The 14,467-nt window shown below is 46.8% G+C and overlaps 1 long non-coding RNA gene across 1 annotated transcript in view; it reads left to right on the top strand.

Annotated features, from left to right (window-relative positions):
* The first annotated feature begins 563 nt into the window (after nt 1-563).
* LOC142760738 (uncharacterized) overlaps nt 564-14,467 on the top strand; it is a 29,369-nt gene continuing 15,465 nt past the window's right edge. The window contains exons 1-2 of the long non-coding RNA XR_012883383.1: nt 564-650; nt 13,726-13,797. This is a non-coding gene — a long non-coding RNA (uncharacterized LOC142760738). The remainder of the gene's footprint in view (nt 651-13,725; nt 13,798-14,467) is intronic.

Raw genomic sequence — 14,467 nt, 5'->3', positions numbered from 1 at the left:
ACACAAAACATAACTTACCTGCTCCAGCCGCCGCCGCTGCCGCCGCTCCCTCCGGTCCGTCCGCTCCTAGTGCTTGCTTCTAATCACATGTCCGGAAGTCGCGACCGGAAGTAGTCATCTTACTGTCCGGCCGCGGCTTCCGGTCCACAAGAAAATGGCGCCGGATGTCGCTCAGCCGAAGACCTTCCATTTGGACTATGTGGGAGCGGCGCATGCGCCGTTCCCACATAGACGGCGTACACCATAGTGAATGCGAACGGCTCCCGTTCGCATTCTCTATGGTGATGTATGTGCCGTATACCATCTCTGTATGTGTCGTTAATCGACACATACAGAGATGAAAAAAAAAAATGGCAGCCCCCATAGTGAAGAAAAAGTTAGAGAAAAAAAAAAGTAAAACACAAACACACAAATAAATAACATTTCTTTCAATAAAACACGAACAGCAAATTAATATAAAAAAAAATGTTTTCGCGACACCCTTCCTTTAAAAGTGTTTGCCATGAAGTGGCAAGTGGGCTTATACAGTTTGATCAAAATGTAAACTCTCCATAGGCAAATCTGAATCAGCGGTAGCCATTTTTGACCCAGGACAACGTAGGAGCGGATCACGAGAACAGAAGCAGGATGAAGAAAGAGAAGGGCACCAGGTAAGTTGACTATACATTTTTATGTATATATAGTCAAATTTGTGTTTTGGACTGAAGGGTCGCTTTAACATTAACCATAAAACATTTTATTTAGTTGTTTTTTGTAATATTCAGGAAGGTGTATTCCTGTTTTCAACCCGGCCTTTTATCCTTTGATAAGAAAATCATATTTTCTTGTTTAGTATTGACAAGTTTCATTGGTAACTAATAAACCAGAGTTGCTGGAACATGACATCAAATAGTCATATGTCCTATTTGTAAAGATAAATTGCTGAATTTATTAGGCTTCGTAGGGGGCTGGCAAAGTGGCACTCGTACCCGAGTTTCATAGAGCTATGTTCAAATTTAGCACAAAATTTTCCGCTGTAGATTTTGCTGTGAATCCATGAAAAAAATCTGCATATGTTTTCACTGCAAAGGCAGGCATTCACATCTGCCTTCTTATTTTCTGATGTTCTGCTTGTTCATAGGAGCAAAATAACCAAAGCATTGGATAGGTCGCATGACAGACCACAACAGAGCCTGACAAGACCCATTGATTTTAATGGGTTCTGTCGGATTTCCGTCATGGTGTCCTTTGTTTTACTGGAGAAAATAACGTAGCATTCTGCGCTATTTATATATAAATATGTATGTATACGTGTATATATATGTGTGTGTATATGTGTATATATATATATATATATATATATATATATATCAGTACTTTGCTAAAGTTCTTCCCTGGGTGATTTTAATTAGTTTGATGCTGGTTCCTACCATCCCCAGATATATATATGTAGGCTTAGTCCCAGTTCTGGGTGTATGTGCAGAGTAGGTCCCCACCTTACAGAGGTCGCCTTGTCGTGGCAGGTGGGCAAACACTTTTTGATCAAAATGTGCACTAAGAACCTCCCTATTGGTAAGTAGATTTAGCAGTAATGCATATTTATTTATATCTAGTGGCTTAGGTTGCATTAGTGTTTGCAGTGTGCTGTCGCCATTTCTTGGTCAGCTATATATATATATCTATATATATACATAAAAATAGAAATCTTGCAGCACTCCAAAATGTGAAAAATAAGTGGTTTATTCAGCCAAGAAACAGCAACGTTTCTGTCCTACAATAGGACCTTTATCAAGCATGGTGACATACTGAGTGATAACGGTTTATAAAGAGCAAAAGAGCATTTACATAATTCATCTCATTAAAATACAAATAAAGTGCAAAGTGCCAAAATTACAAAGCATTATGTGTATGAATGGTATCAAATACAATCAAGATATTGATACATAAAGTGCACGTGCAGATACATATATAATAAACAACACTATCGCATAATAAACATGCAATAATACATGATTACAACATAATCAAATATACAACAGTTGTGTCAGAACTAGTCACGTTAGTTCCCCTCACCAATCAGAGCTTCAGGACCTTTATCATCCAAATTGCGTACAGGCTATATGTATAACAGCACTCAGTATACAAAGCATGGTATTGTAAGATATGTGGGTGTGTGTATATAAGTTGCCGACATCCGGATAGAAGACCGGAAGTATTCACGTCGCTATGCAACAGGATGCTTCAGGAGCGCAGTGATGACAACGCATTCTCCGCCCCAAGCACCTCCCTCGCAAAGCGTTCACCATTGTCAAGCAACCACCAATCACAAAGCACTGTGTGATTAAAAAGGTACATGTTGTAACACCGTTAACGCTGGTATCGTATATAGTCCCAATCAGGAAAAAGATCAAAACTTGATCTAAAATAGGCTCGTGGAGATAGTCAGTATTATTATAGCAATATCTATAGCGATTCACATATGTTGACGGATAAAGAGCACCCAAAGGTCCACACGCGGGTATACTAGATCCCTGGCCACACTTCCGTGGTCAAGAGGGAACTAGTTCCCAGGAACTCTAGGATCCAACCAAACACAATGTAATGTATATGGGGAATCCAAAAAGATCACAAACGTGTAACGGACCTATATTCATCGATGCAATACCAAATCCGCAAAAGCGATATTAATATCAAAAAAGTATATGCCTGGGTATTTAACCCCATCTAATTTACTGACTATCACCATACGAGACAAGAAATAAGCAATGTATATTGAAAATTATCTTTATTGTATAGGCTGGGACTAGATTTAACACCAGCAATCAATTTTTGCAAATACAACTGGATCAATGATGATGAGAGAATGGTCCCGAAGTTCTGTTGGAATCTAGAATGATACAAAATAAATATGTTAATAACAAGGAAAAATTACTAATAAAGCGTAATATAATAAAATCATGCCACCAAAAAAGATGACCAATGAGGATCATATACGAGAGTACATGGGGAGAGGGGGAGACAAGACGTTACACAGTAATCCTATCCACATTAAATTCTACATTGAGTCCGTTAGGTCTCAATGTATTCAGTAAGAATATCCATTTCAGTTCCCTCTTATGCAAAGCCATATGTCTATCACCACCATTGTATAATGGTGGAATATGGTCAAGGATCATAAATTTTAGATCTCTCTCAGTATGTCCTTTCTCAGCAAAATGTTTTGCAACAGGTAAATCTAGTTTTTTCTTCCTAATTGAAAATCTGTGATTATTTAGGCGAGTTTTAAACGTGCAGGTAGTTTCCCCCACGTATATTAATTGACAAGGGCACCATAACGCATAGACAACCCATTCAGAGTCACAGGTAAATGTGTGTCTGATATTATAGTTTCTCCCAGTTTGAGGGTGTATAAAAACCTTACCTCTGCACATATATGTACAATTTACACAATGATAACAGGGAAAATTGCCCAATTTCAGTGGTTGTAATAAAGGCTGTGAAGCATTTTTACATGACCTGCCTAAGTAGAGTCGTGTGTTAATGAACCTTCCCTTACCCATCCTATCCCTCCACCCCCACCTTTAGGAAAGACACGTGACACCGAGGTTGGATGTGAAATGGCCACAGCAGCCGTTTATTAATTTCACAGTTTTATAAAAACAATTTAAATCCGAAACATTCGGATAACTAGTTAGGAATCCACCAGAGAATTCCTCCTAATAATTCACATGACCCAACATGGGTCAGAATCGTAAATAACAATTTTAACGTTAACATTAACCCGAGCAGAGGAAGTCCTTGAAGCCCTTTCAGATATTCCTTTTTTAAGAACACACCGAGTTAGCCATCTGCAAACCACCAATTACCTCCAGCCGTCAACCAGCTCGGAAGCACCGTTCACCTCTGCAGATGGCTCCAACCACTAGAAGTCCACTTCAAAGGGATAACACCCGATGAAGCCCTCAAGTGATATACCGACCACTAGAAGTCCACTTCAAAGGGATAACACCCGATGAAGCCTTCAAGTGATATACCTTCCACCAGAAGACCACTTCAAAGGGATAACACCCGATGAAGTCTTCAACCATGTACCTTTTTTGGGGGACGCATACCCCCGATGCGACCCCCCACCATTTTGTACTGACTGGCCTCAAGGACTCCCCCCGCCACAGCGAAACAGGCCTTGACCACCTTAAGCCTGTGAGTTCCGCCACACCACCACCGCCCTTTCTATTCCTTCTGCTATCGCCAAGCTCCAAAGATCAATGCCAACCTCGGTCAGATGAACCCCATCACTCCTCCAGAAGTTCCCCACTCCTGACTCCAAATCCCTGTGCCGCACGCAAATGCCCCCGTTTTTTGCTACAAAACGGGACACCGCCCGATTAACTTTAATGCGAGCCTTATTGACTCTCTCCACTGACCTAGCCAACCGCCAATGTTTCCTCGGGACTATGTCCGACCACACTATCACCAACTTGGGATAAGAAACCCACAAACACAACATATCGTGTTTGATGTCCCGCACCAACTCACGAAAGGGGCGGACTCCTAGGTCATTCCCACCCACGTGCAACACTAAGACCTCCGGAACCCTATCAAGCCGGGCATATGTCTGGAATTCCGCCAACACCCTGCTCTATGACATACCTCTAAATCCCAGCCAATGCACAACCGCATCCTGTCGCGGAATGTGCAACTGGCGACCGTCCGGGCGGACGTCCGCCCTCAAAGCCCCCCAGTGCACGTAAGAATGACCCAGCAACCACACCAAACACGGAGGCGAATCTGAAACAGAAAAACAATTAGACATTACCATATAAAACATTTCTTAAGCGTTAACAACAAACCTCATAACAAATGGGGGCGGACATAGGACCTAAATCTGTTGGACTCCCATCGACCAATGCGCCGAACCCCTTCATCATCCAGCCCCCAGCGCCCCGCTTCAGTTGCTGCGCCAATCCTGAAGGAATGAGATGAATATGAGTTCGCCGCGACACCAACCGCCGTCAGACATTTTTAAAATACAGCTCCAAACTGAAACCTGGACAAAAACGACCCGTCCACATGACGTAACAAAGGCAAATCTGGAGACCCCGCTCGCGGCTTAAAACCCTGCATGCACTCTACCGGGCACATAACCGACCCCGGGAGGGCGAACAAAACTATCAGCTTACCCTTCCCTAATTGGTCAGTTTTTGACCGACGCAACCATACCTCCAGCCGATCTGCGAATAAGCTCACTTCCCCAGATCTCAGCCCCCCTGCCTGTTTGGTACTTGGTGACACCAACTCACCTACTCTAAATGCCCCAAAGAACGCTAACGAAAAAGCTAACCAAAACAAATCCCTTTCGTCTGAAGAACGACAGACCGATGCTAATGAACCGCCCAACGAGCTAAGCAACGCAAACGACACAGGCCTTCTACTATCCGCCTCCACTCTACCTCGGCGCAACCCCTTCAAAGCCTGTAGCACCAGAAATTCCTTAGATACATCCTGAAAGCCTCGCAACTTAAAACCAAACGCCACCGCAGATATGAACCGGTTCACCTTTGCCACTGAAAACCCCGCCTCCCAGGCGTCCCCTAACCAGTACAAAAGTGGCACCAACCTGTCTCTATCCGTATTGACGTCACCCAACTCTCTTACCCACTCCTCCCACTGCCTCCAACAAGCAGAATAAGCACTCCACGTCGTGCGCGCCAAAGACCTTTGTACCAGTTGTTCTACGGGACCGAGACCAGATCCCAAAGATGTTCCGGACAAGCCAAACCGATACGTTCCGCTCCCGGTGCCAATTGCCGAAACCGGTCCCACTGCGAGCGAGAAAGAGCATCAGCGATACAATTCCGTACTCCCGGCACATGCACCGCCACCACCCACGCGTTCAACGACAAACATACCAACACTAAATGTCGCAACAATTGAACTACCGGAGGAGAGGACGCCGTGATGTTATTAATGGCCAGCACCACCCCCATGTTGTCGCAGTAAAAACGAACCTTCTTATCCCTGAGCCTGTCCCCCCAAATGGTTGCCGCCACCACGATGGGGAACAGCTCGAGCAGGGCCAGATTCCGCGTGAGTCCACTGGACACCCAACTAGCCGGCCATTGACCTGCGCACCACGGACCTCCCCCGTAAGCTCCAAAACCGCCCGCCCCAGCCGCATCCGTAAAAATATTCAAATCACTCGTATCCTGCGCTGGGGCCATCCACAGCGAGCGACCATTGTACTGGCCCAAGAAGTCATCCCAAACCTGAAGATCAGCTCGGTGCTCCTCCTTGAGCCGCACAAAATGATGCGGTGCACGCACTCCCGCCGTTGCCGCCACCAACCGTCTACCAAACACCCTCCCCATTGGCATAATCCGGCAGGCGAAATTCAACTTCCCCAGCAGCGACTGAAGCTCCCGCAGCGTCATTTTCTTCAGTCTACAAGCCCGCCGTACCTCCAGCCTCAAAGCACCCAGCTTATCCGCAGGGAGACGACACTCCATTGCCACCGAATCTATTTCAATTCCCAAAAAACAAATCGTCGCTACCGGGCCCTCCGTTTTTTCTGGCGCCAAAGGGATCCCAAAATCCCTCGCCACCTTCTGTAGTGCATAAAGCAAATTACAGCAAACCGGCGAACCCCCCGGGCCAACGCACAAGAAATCATCTAAGTAATGGATCAACGAGTCGACCCCGGATACTCCCCTCGTTACCCACTCCACGAAGCTACTAAACGCCTCGAAGTATGCACAAGAAAGGGAACACCCCATCGGAAGGCACCGATCCACGTAAAAAGCCCCATTCCAAAAACAGCCCAACAGCCGTTGGCTTTCTGGATGAACTGGCAACAACCTGAACGCCGCCTCGATTGTCGGTTTTTGCTAGCAGCGCGCCCGGACCCGCAGCCCGCACTAAACCCACCGCCTTATCGAATGAGGTATAGACTACGGAGCACAACTCGTGATCTATCCCGTCATTTACCGACGAACCCTTGGGATACGATAAGTGTTGAATTAAACGAAATTTTCCCGGCTCGCGCTTAGGAACAATACCCAACGGGGACACAACTAAATCTTTTACTGGCGAATCAACAAAAGGCCCTGACATGCGACCCAACGAAACTTCTTTTAACAATTTGTCCGACACGACCTTGGCATGCAAGTAAGCCGATTTTAAATTCCTCCGCGTAACCGGAACCTCATAAGGAGGCGGAGGAATAACGAAACCAACACGAAACCCCTCGTAAAGCAACTTAGCCGCCGCCCTATCCGGATACTCATTTAGATAAGGGGCCATCTTTTCCACCCTCACCGGTGACACCCCTTTGACCAGCCGCGGAGGACTGGTTCCCTGACCTCTTTTTTTCGCATACATTTTGCCGCCCCGTGTGATGCACCATTACACTCGGAACACACGTGCTTGAACTTGCACGTGGCCCCGAACTTACACTGGCCTTCATTAAATTGCCAGCAAAACCCCGCCTTTCCCCCGCCGCCTTGTCCAACCTGACTAGACTGGCCTCCTTGGCCGGAGCTCCCGGGAAAGGACTGCCTAACCGGAGCCGTAACCCGTAACCAGAGAGCAATATCCTTCTGGTCCCACCGAATCGCCGGCTGAACCGCTTTCCGCTGACGGAATTGCTCATCGTATCGCAGCCACGCCTGGCCCCCATACGCCCTATGAGCCTCCCCAATAGCATCGAAATAACAAAACAACGCCGAACAATTTTCTGGCGCCTTTTCCCCTATCACACTGGCTAATATGGCGAACGCCTGCGACCAATTAACGAACGTCTGCGGGATAAGCCTATACCGCCGCCGTTCCTCCTCGTCCTTTTTACTCTCGTCCCGCTTGCTCTTATCCAAATTAAATTTAGCGAGCGGCAAGAGAGAAAAAATATCAACATATTCGTCCTTCCAGATCCGCTCACGCACCTCCTGCTTTAAATGCGCCCCCAACGGACCTTCGAAACAAACATACACCTCCCCACGAGCACGATCATCAATACGCACCCGATCGCCATCTTTTTGCGCCTCGGTCTGTACCGACACCGCGACCGCCTCTCTAACCGCCGTTACGGGCTGCGCTTGTAACAATCCCACTTCCCTGGGACCCTCCCAAACTACCGCCGGGGACACTTCCGTGACTACCGGCGCCACCGCCCTATCTAGGCGCCCGACCAGCTCTCTCAAGCAACCCACTAAGTCTGCCAGACCCGCGCCATCACGCCCGCCCGCGCCACTACCGGCCACCGATGCGACGCTAGCAACCCCCCCGCCGACACCCGACATAAAAATCGCTGGATATGACAATGATGGAGTTATACACTCACCGGGCTGCACAGGCGCTGTGTTCCCGTCAGCCGGACCCTCCTGACCTCGACAATACGCGTCCAGTTCACCTTCCTCCAGCTCTTCTCTCGCAGACGACTGGCCATCCCACCGACATCTTCGGAACGGAGATGATGAAACGCTGACCGATGGGCCGGCAACCTGCCGCCCGACCGCTGGAACCCAGACTTCCGACCGGACCTGTTGCCTCGACGTCGCTGTAGATCTAGGCGTCTGTCTTGATGATCCTGAAGAAGCCTGCCCCCTGGCCGGAACATCACCAGGCGGGGCGGCCGTACCTTGTCCTCCGAATCTTCCATCCGATGGGGGAGGGGTGACAGGGAGCCCGGACTGCGACCCCCTGCATACCGCCGGACCCCGTCGCGGTTTGGGATTCCTGCCAGGACGCAGGGCCTGGGAAGGGGCGGTCCTCCCAGCTGCCTGGCCTGCAGCGTCCGGGATCGGGCTCCCTCTGCGACGCCGTGTCCGCGGGACTGCCTCAGGACTGAGGCACTCTGGAGGTCGGGACCGCCGGGAGGGACGGGTCGACCCGGCCTGAGTCGCCGTCACCCCCGGCAACGCTCTCTGCCTGCTCCGATCAGGAGCGGTTGTTGCCGACTCCCCCCCCGCCGCCATAGTAAGGCTAGGAAGGGGGCCGGGGGAGGGGAGCCTGTCCCCTGCAACAGACCCCGAACGCCGGGCCTGACGTGGCGAAACGGCATCCGGGATCCTCGTTAATGCAGCCACGGTCTCCTCCAGCCATCCGGGACCGTGATGCACAGCAGCGGCACACAACCGCTCTAATAATAATGCCTCCGACATAGGGAGTAGCGCGGGCAACGGGGAGCTTGTCTCTCCCTGTGTTACTTCTCCCAGTGCTTCCAGCTCAATGCCGAAAACAGCGGGAAGCTCAGCAACGGCCCCCTGACTCCTCCTTGTCCCTCCTCCACCTCCTCCTAACTCTCCATACAACTCTCCCTTAACTATTAACCCTTTCCCTACCAGGGAGGTCATGGAGGCTTCCCCTTAAGCCCTGCAGGCTGCATCCAGCCTCTTCTTTCTTTGACTTTTGTTTTAACCAGTCTATCTCTAAAGTTTTGTGTACGTCTATATGACATCAATGGTCCATTGTTTAGTTCCTTGATGTGTTCATAACTATCTTTCAAAATAGGCCAGTGTTTGTTCATTATCCTAGAGATGTCCCCACTTAATTCATTATATGTGGAGATAAAAGGGATTCTTTTGGGTCTATGTTGTTTTGAAGTTTCGAATAGTTTCTCTCTCGGTATGTCACAAATTTTATCTCTATGCCTTGAAATTAATGATCTAGGATATCCTCTCTCCAAAAAATTGGAGGTCATGATATCCGAAGATCTAGATAGATCATCATGATCATCTGTGATCCTCTTTACCCTGATCATCTGGCTGTAAGGTAATGATTTGATCATATTTTTAGGGTGACAGCTTTCATATCTCAAGAGTGTATTTCGATCAGTATCCTTCACGTGCAATTTATATATACAGTACTTTGCAAAAGTTTTAGGCAGCTGTGGAAAAATGCTGCAGAGTAAGAATACTTTCAAAAGTGGAAGTGCTAATAGTTTTTGTTATCAATTAGCAAAATACAAAGTGAAGAGAAATCTAAATCAAACCAACATTTGGTGTGACCACCTTTTGCATTCAGAACAGCATACATTTTTCTAGGTACACTTGCACGAACTCATGGATTTTGTAGGATTATAGTCAGGTATATGATTAAACAATTATACCAAACGGCTGATAATGATCATCATTTTTATATGTAGGTTGAAACACAGTCATTAAAGGCGTTGTTCACTACTGGACAACTGATGACCTATTCACCTGATCGGCCATCAGTATATCATCGCTGCAGGTCCGACACCTCACCGATCAGCTGCTCCGGTTGCCTGCAGATTACGCTGTTATTACACTGTATGCAATGTACATACTCGGAAGCAGTTGGCTCCGTACATTGCATAGCGGCCGTGCTGCAGAGCTGCAGCTCCTCCACTATTCCATGACCGGGGCCAACTGCTTCCGCCATGGATGACCGGGTGTCCGACCCCCACAGATCATGTACTGATGACCTATCTGGTGGATAGGTCATCAGTTGTCCGGTCATGGACAACTCCTTTAACGGTAACAGAAACCGCTGTGGAGAAGGCTTAAAACTGGGTGAGGAACAGACAAACTCTGCTACAAAGGTGAGGTTGTGAAAGACAGTCTCATGTCACAGGTCCACCATGGCAACACTGAGCACAGCAACAAGACACAGGATAGTTATACTGCATCCGCAAGGTCCCTCCCAGGCAAAGATTTCAAAGCAGACTCTGGTTTCAAGATCTGCTGTGCGAGCTCTTTTAAAGAAGCACAAAAATCGGGCAACGTTGAGGACCATAGATGCAGTCGTTGGCCAAGGAAACTTAGTGCAGCAGATCAAAGAAACATCATGCTTACTTTCCTTCGAAATCGGAAGATGTCCAGCAGTTCCATCGGCTCAGAACTAGCAGAACCAAATGGGACCCAGGTACACCCATCTACTGTTCGGAGAAGTCTGGCCAAAAGTGGTCTTCATGTAAGAATTGCTGCCAAACAGCCATACCTTCGACGTGGAAACAAGGCCCTATGCACAAAAACGTAGGAACAGTGGTGCAGAAACATTGCAGCAGGGGCTCTTGACTGCTGAGTCAGAATTTGTCTGTAACAGAAGGCAGATTTTACGCCGAAGGGCTAGTGGTACAATTATGAGTGTCTGCAGGCAATAGTGAAGCATGGTGGAGGTTCATTGCAAGTTTGGGGCTGCATTTCAGCAAATGGAGTTAAGGATTTGGTCAGGATTAATGGTGCCCTCAATGCTGAGAAATACAGAAAGATACTTATTGTAATGTCCGTCGCTGCGGGCTGTCAGCTCCAATCCCCTCCTGACAGCCGCAGCCACGAGTCGGCAAGCACTGGCCCCAGCCTCCTCCTCAGGAAACGCCAGCGCTCGCATCCACTCACCTCAGCCGGATCCCGTAGTGTGCGCGCGCACGCTCGTGCCCGCTCTTGAAGGGGCAGTGCGCGCACCGGACCTTTTGATGATCTTTGACCCGTGAGTACCCTGGACTATAAGAGGGGTCCTGTCCCCTGCTTCTATGCCTGAGCGTTGTTGATGTTTCCTAGTTTGTCTATGTGATGGCCTTCTAGTGTGTTTCCTGTACCAGTTCCTGTTCCTTGCATTCCATACCATCCTGGTCTAGCACTGTGCTGTGCCGAAGTCGTGTTGTGCTGCATCCACGTCTGACCTGCTTCACCTCTCCTGACGTCTACCTGCTGCCTAGTCCCAGACGAGCCTGCTCTGCTGCTGTCTGAGCTGCCACAGGTACCTCTACGGACTATGGACTTTTTCACCTGCTCCCTATGGCCAGCTGCCTTACCGCCAAGGAGGTATGGCCCAGTGTGTCCACAGACCCTTCGTGACACTTATCCATCATGTAATATCATCAGGGAGGCGTCTGATTGGCGTAAAAAATTTTCTCCAGCAGGACAACGACTGCAAACATACAGCCAAAGTCATTAAGATCTATCTTCAGTGTGAAGAAGAACAAGGAGCCCAGGAATGATGATATGGCCCCCACAGAACCCCGATCTTAACATCATCAAGTCTGTCTGGGATAACATGAAGAGACAGAAGGCATTTGGGGAAACCTACATCCACAGATCTGTGGTTAGTTCTCCAAGATGTTTGGAACAAACCTCCATGCCCCGTTAGATTTCTCTTCTGTTCATTCACTTTGCATTTTGTTAATTGATAAAAAAAATATTAACACGTCTATTTTTCGGAGCATTATAACTTTGCTGAATTTTGCCACAACTGTCTAAAACTTTTTCTCAGTACTGTATATACAGATAAATTCACTTTATTAGATTTTTCAAGTTGTAAAAAAAACAGCCTAGAGGCATTAAATTATGCAAGCAGGCAATGTGAACAGGTTGAGTATTGCAATATTCTGCAACATTCTGTCTGCCATTTTTCACTGGATCTGCAACCGAGGCTCCTAACAGAGCCTCTAACGCAGATGTGAACGAAGCCAAAGTATGAAATCTGCTGAAAAATTCAGCAACATTTCCACGACATACAACATTCCCTAAACTCCGTGCAAGTTTTTTTGCCATATGTGAATGTTTTGGGTTTTGTTTGATTTTTAAGCCTCATTCACTACTGTACTTTGTTGTGGATTTTCAGTCGATTACGCTATTGTTTCCGCTAAAGAAAAACGGAAACCAATTGCAACGGAAGCATTATCATTGAAATCTATGGTAATGCAAACAGAAGCTATGGTTTCCGCTTGTCTTTTCGTTCATAGGTTCCTCGGACGGAAAGTTTGAACGGAACCCGACGCTGATCCGAACGAGGCCTTATGATTCTACCCCGACTAAAAAGTCCCAGACATCCACATGTGAAGATTCTCTATATTATCATAAAGTATAAATGACTAATAAACATAGAAATATTTTGTTTTTCTTGTAACTTTACTACATAAAAATCCTATATCACATTGAGATAAAGCACTAGGTTGCTGAAGGAGACAGTAATGAGCTACATATACGCCCTTGACACAATGAAAAATGTGTTCTCAGACCAGTTTTCCCTCTTTGCAGTGGGCCATGCCAGCTTGTTTCAGACAAAATAACTTTGCCAGGAAAAAGAATTTTGCTATGACAACAACAACGGTAGTTAAAGGGAATACAATCCTTTAGTAAATCCCTGCCAAGTTAAGCAGAAAAAAAGTTTACTTACAATTCTTACAAGGATTTCTCCCACCCCTAGCTCTTGTGTGACATCATGTATCATTACTTATCATTCTAGGATAATTGCTTTTAAAACAAAACTCCAGTAATGGCAATGTTTCCAGAAGGGCACATGGATGCCATAGAGGGTAGTTCCTCCTTCAGGTCCCAGCTCTATTACCCATAAAGAAGAGCCGCTAAGAAAGCGTAGCTCCTGCTCTAAGGGACTCAGCCCTGCCATGTATTACATGGTTGCCCATTCATTTGAATAGACACCATGTAATATTACATTTACCCAGTTGTGGCCGCTGCAGGGAAAATATGTGGCTGGCTGCTGCTTCCCTTGATGATATCATCTGAATGCCAGGGGTTTTAGGAGCCAGATTTGCAGTAATAACCCCATGTTGTCCATATTGTTCCTGAAATCCAGGATCAGAGACTGAATGCATGAAAGATTTGGGCATGAAAACCTTTACATACATGCAACATGTTTAGTTGAGCTTTTGAACAGAGTTTTAAACTCCTGTTTGGGCGACATTTAACAGATGCAATAGAACTCTTTCTTAGAGGAGTCTGTCTTGGGACAGATTCTCTTTAAATACTTTGAACTCTTTTTTTCTAGCTGTGACTTGAGGCAATCGCCAACAAATTCTGAAAACTGCAACCTTTGCTGATACAGTTGCATGTACTTGAGGTATGTCACCAAAATGTATTATATGACAAAATGTATTATGTGATTTATTTACCTCTATGCCTGCTTGTTCATGCAGATATAATACAATTATTTTGCAGCAATGTGTAATAGCATAATATATGGTTTATTTGTTGCTCAGACCAATGACCAGAATTGGATAGAAAATTTGATCTTTGAAAACAGAATGATTGTCTGTGCTGGATGGGAGTGCCTCAGAAACTGCTGATCTCCTGGGATTATCACATACAACAAACTCTAGAGTTTACAGTGAATAGTGCACACTTTAAAAAAAAAACAAAAAACAATATTCAGTGAGTTCCAGTTCTGTAGACAACAATGCCTTTAAGTAAGGTGAAAGAAAAATGGCCAGACTCGTTCAGTCTTTGTTAGGGATCTGCCAGGTACTACGTATACTCCTAGGTATACTCCTGGGATTAATCAATCCACACCTGAGGCCAGACCTGTTCGACTGACACCATCTCCCACCAACCAGGGTGGCAGGCTCAGGAGTGGGAGAACCTATCGCGGCCTGGTCTGTCGGAGTTAGCTCCGCCCCCTGTCCTTTATTACCTGCCCTGTTCTCTTCCTCAGTGCTTGTAATTCTTTTGGATTCCTGGCCCCACTGCTGCTTGCTCCAGCCTGCTTCTGCCGTGCTTCTGCCTTGCTGCAG

Source organism: Rhinoderma darwinii, chromosome 4, assembly GCF_050947455.1.
Source record: "Rhinoderma darwinii isolate aRhiDar2 chromosome 4, aRhiDar2.hap1, whole genome shotgun sequence".
Taxonomy (NCBI): domain Eukaryota; kingdom Metazoa; phylum Chordata; class Amphibia; order Anura; family Rhinodermatidae; genus Rhinoderma; species Rhinoderma darwinii.
This window is presented reverse-complemented; position numbering and strand designations above follow the sequence as displayed.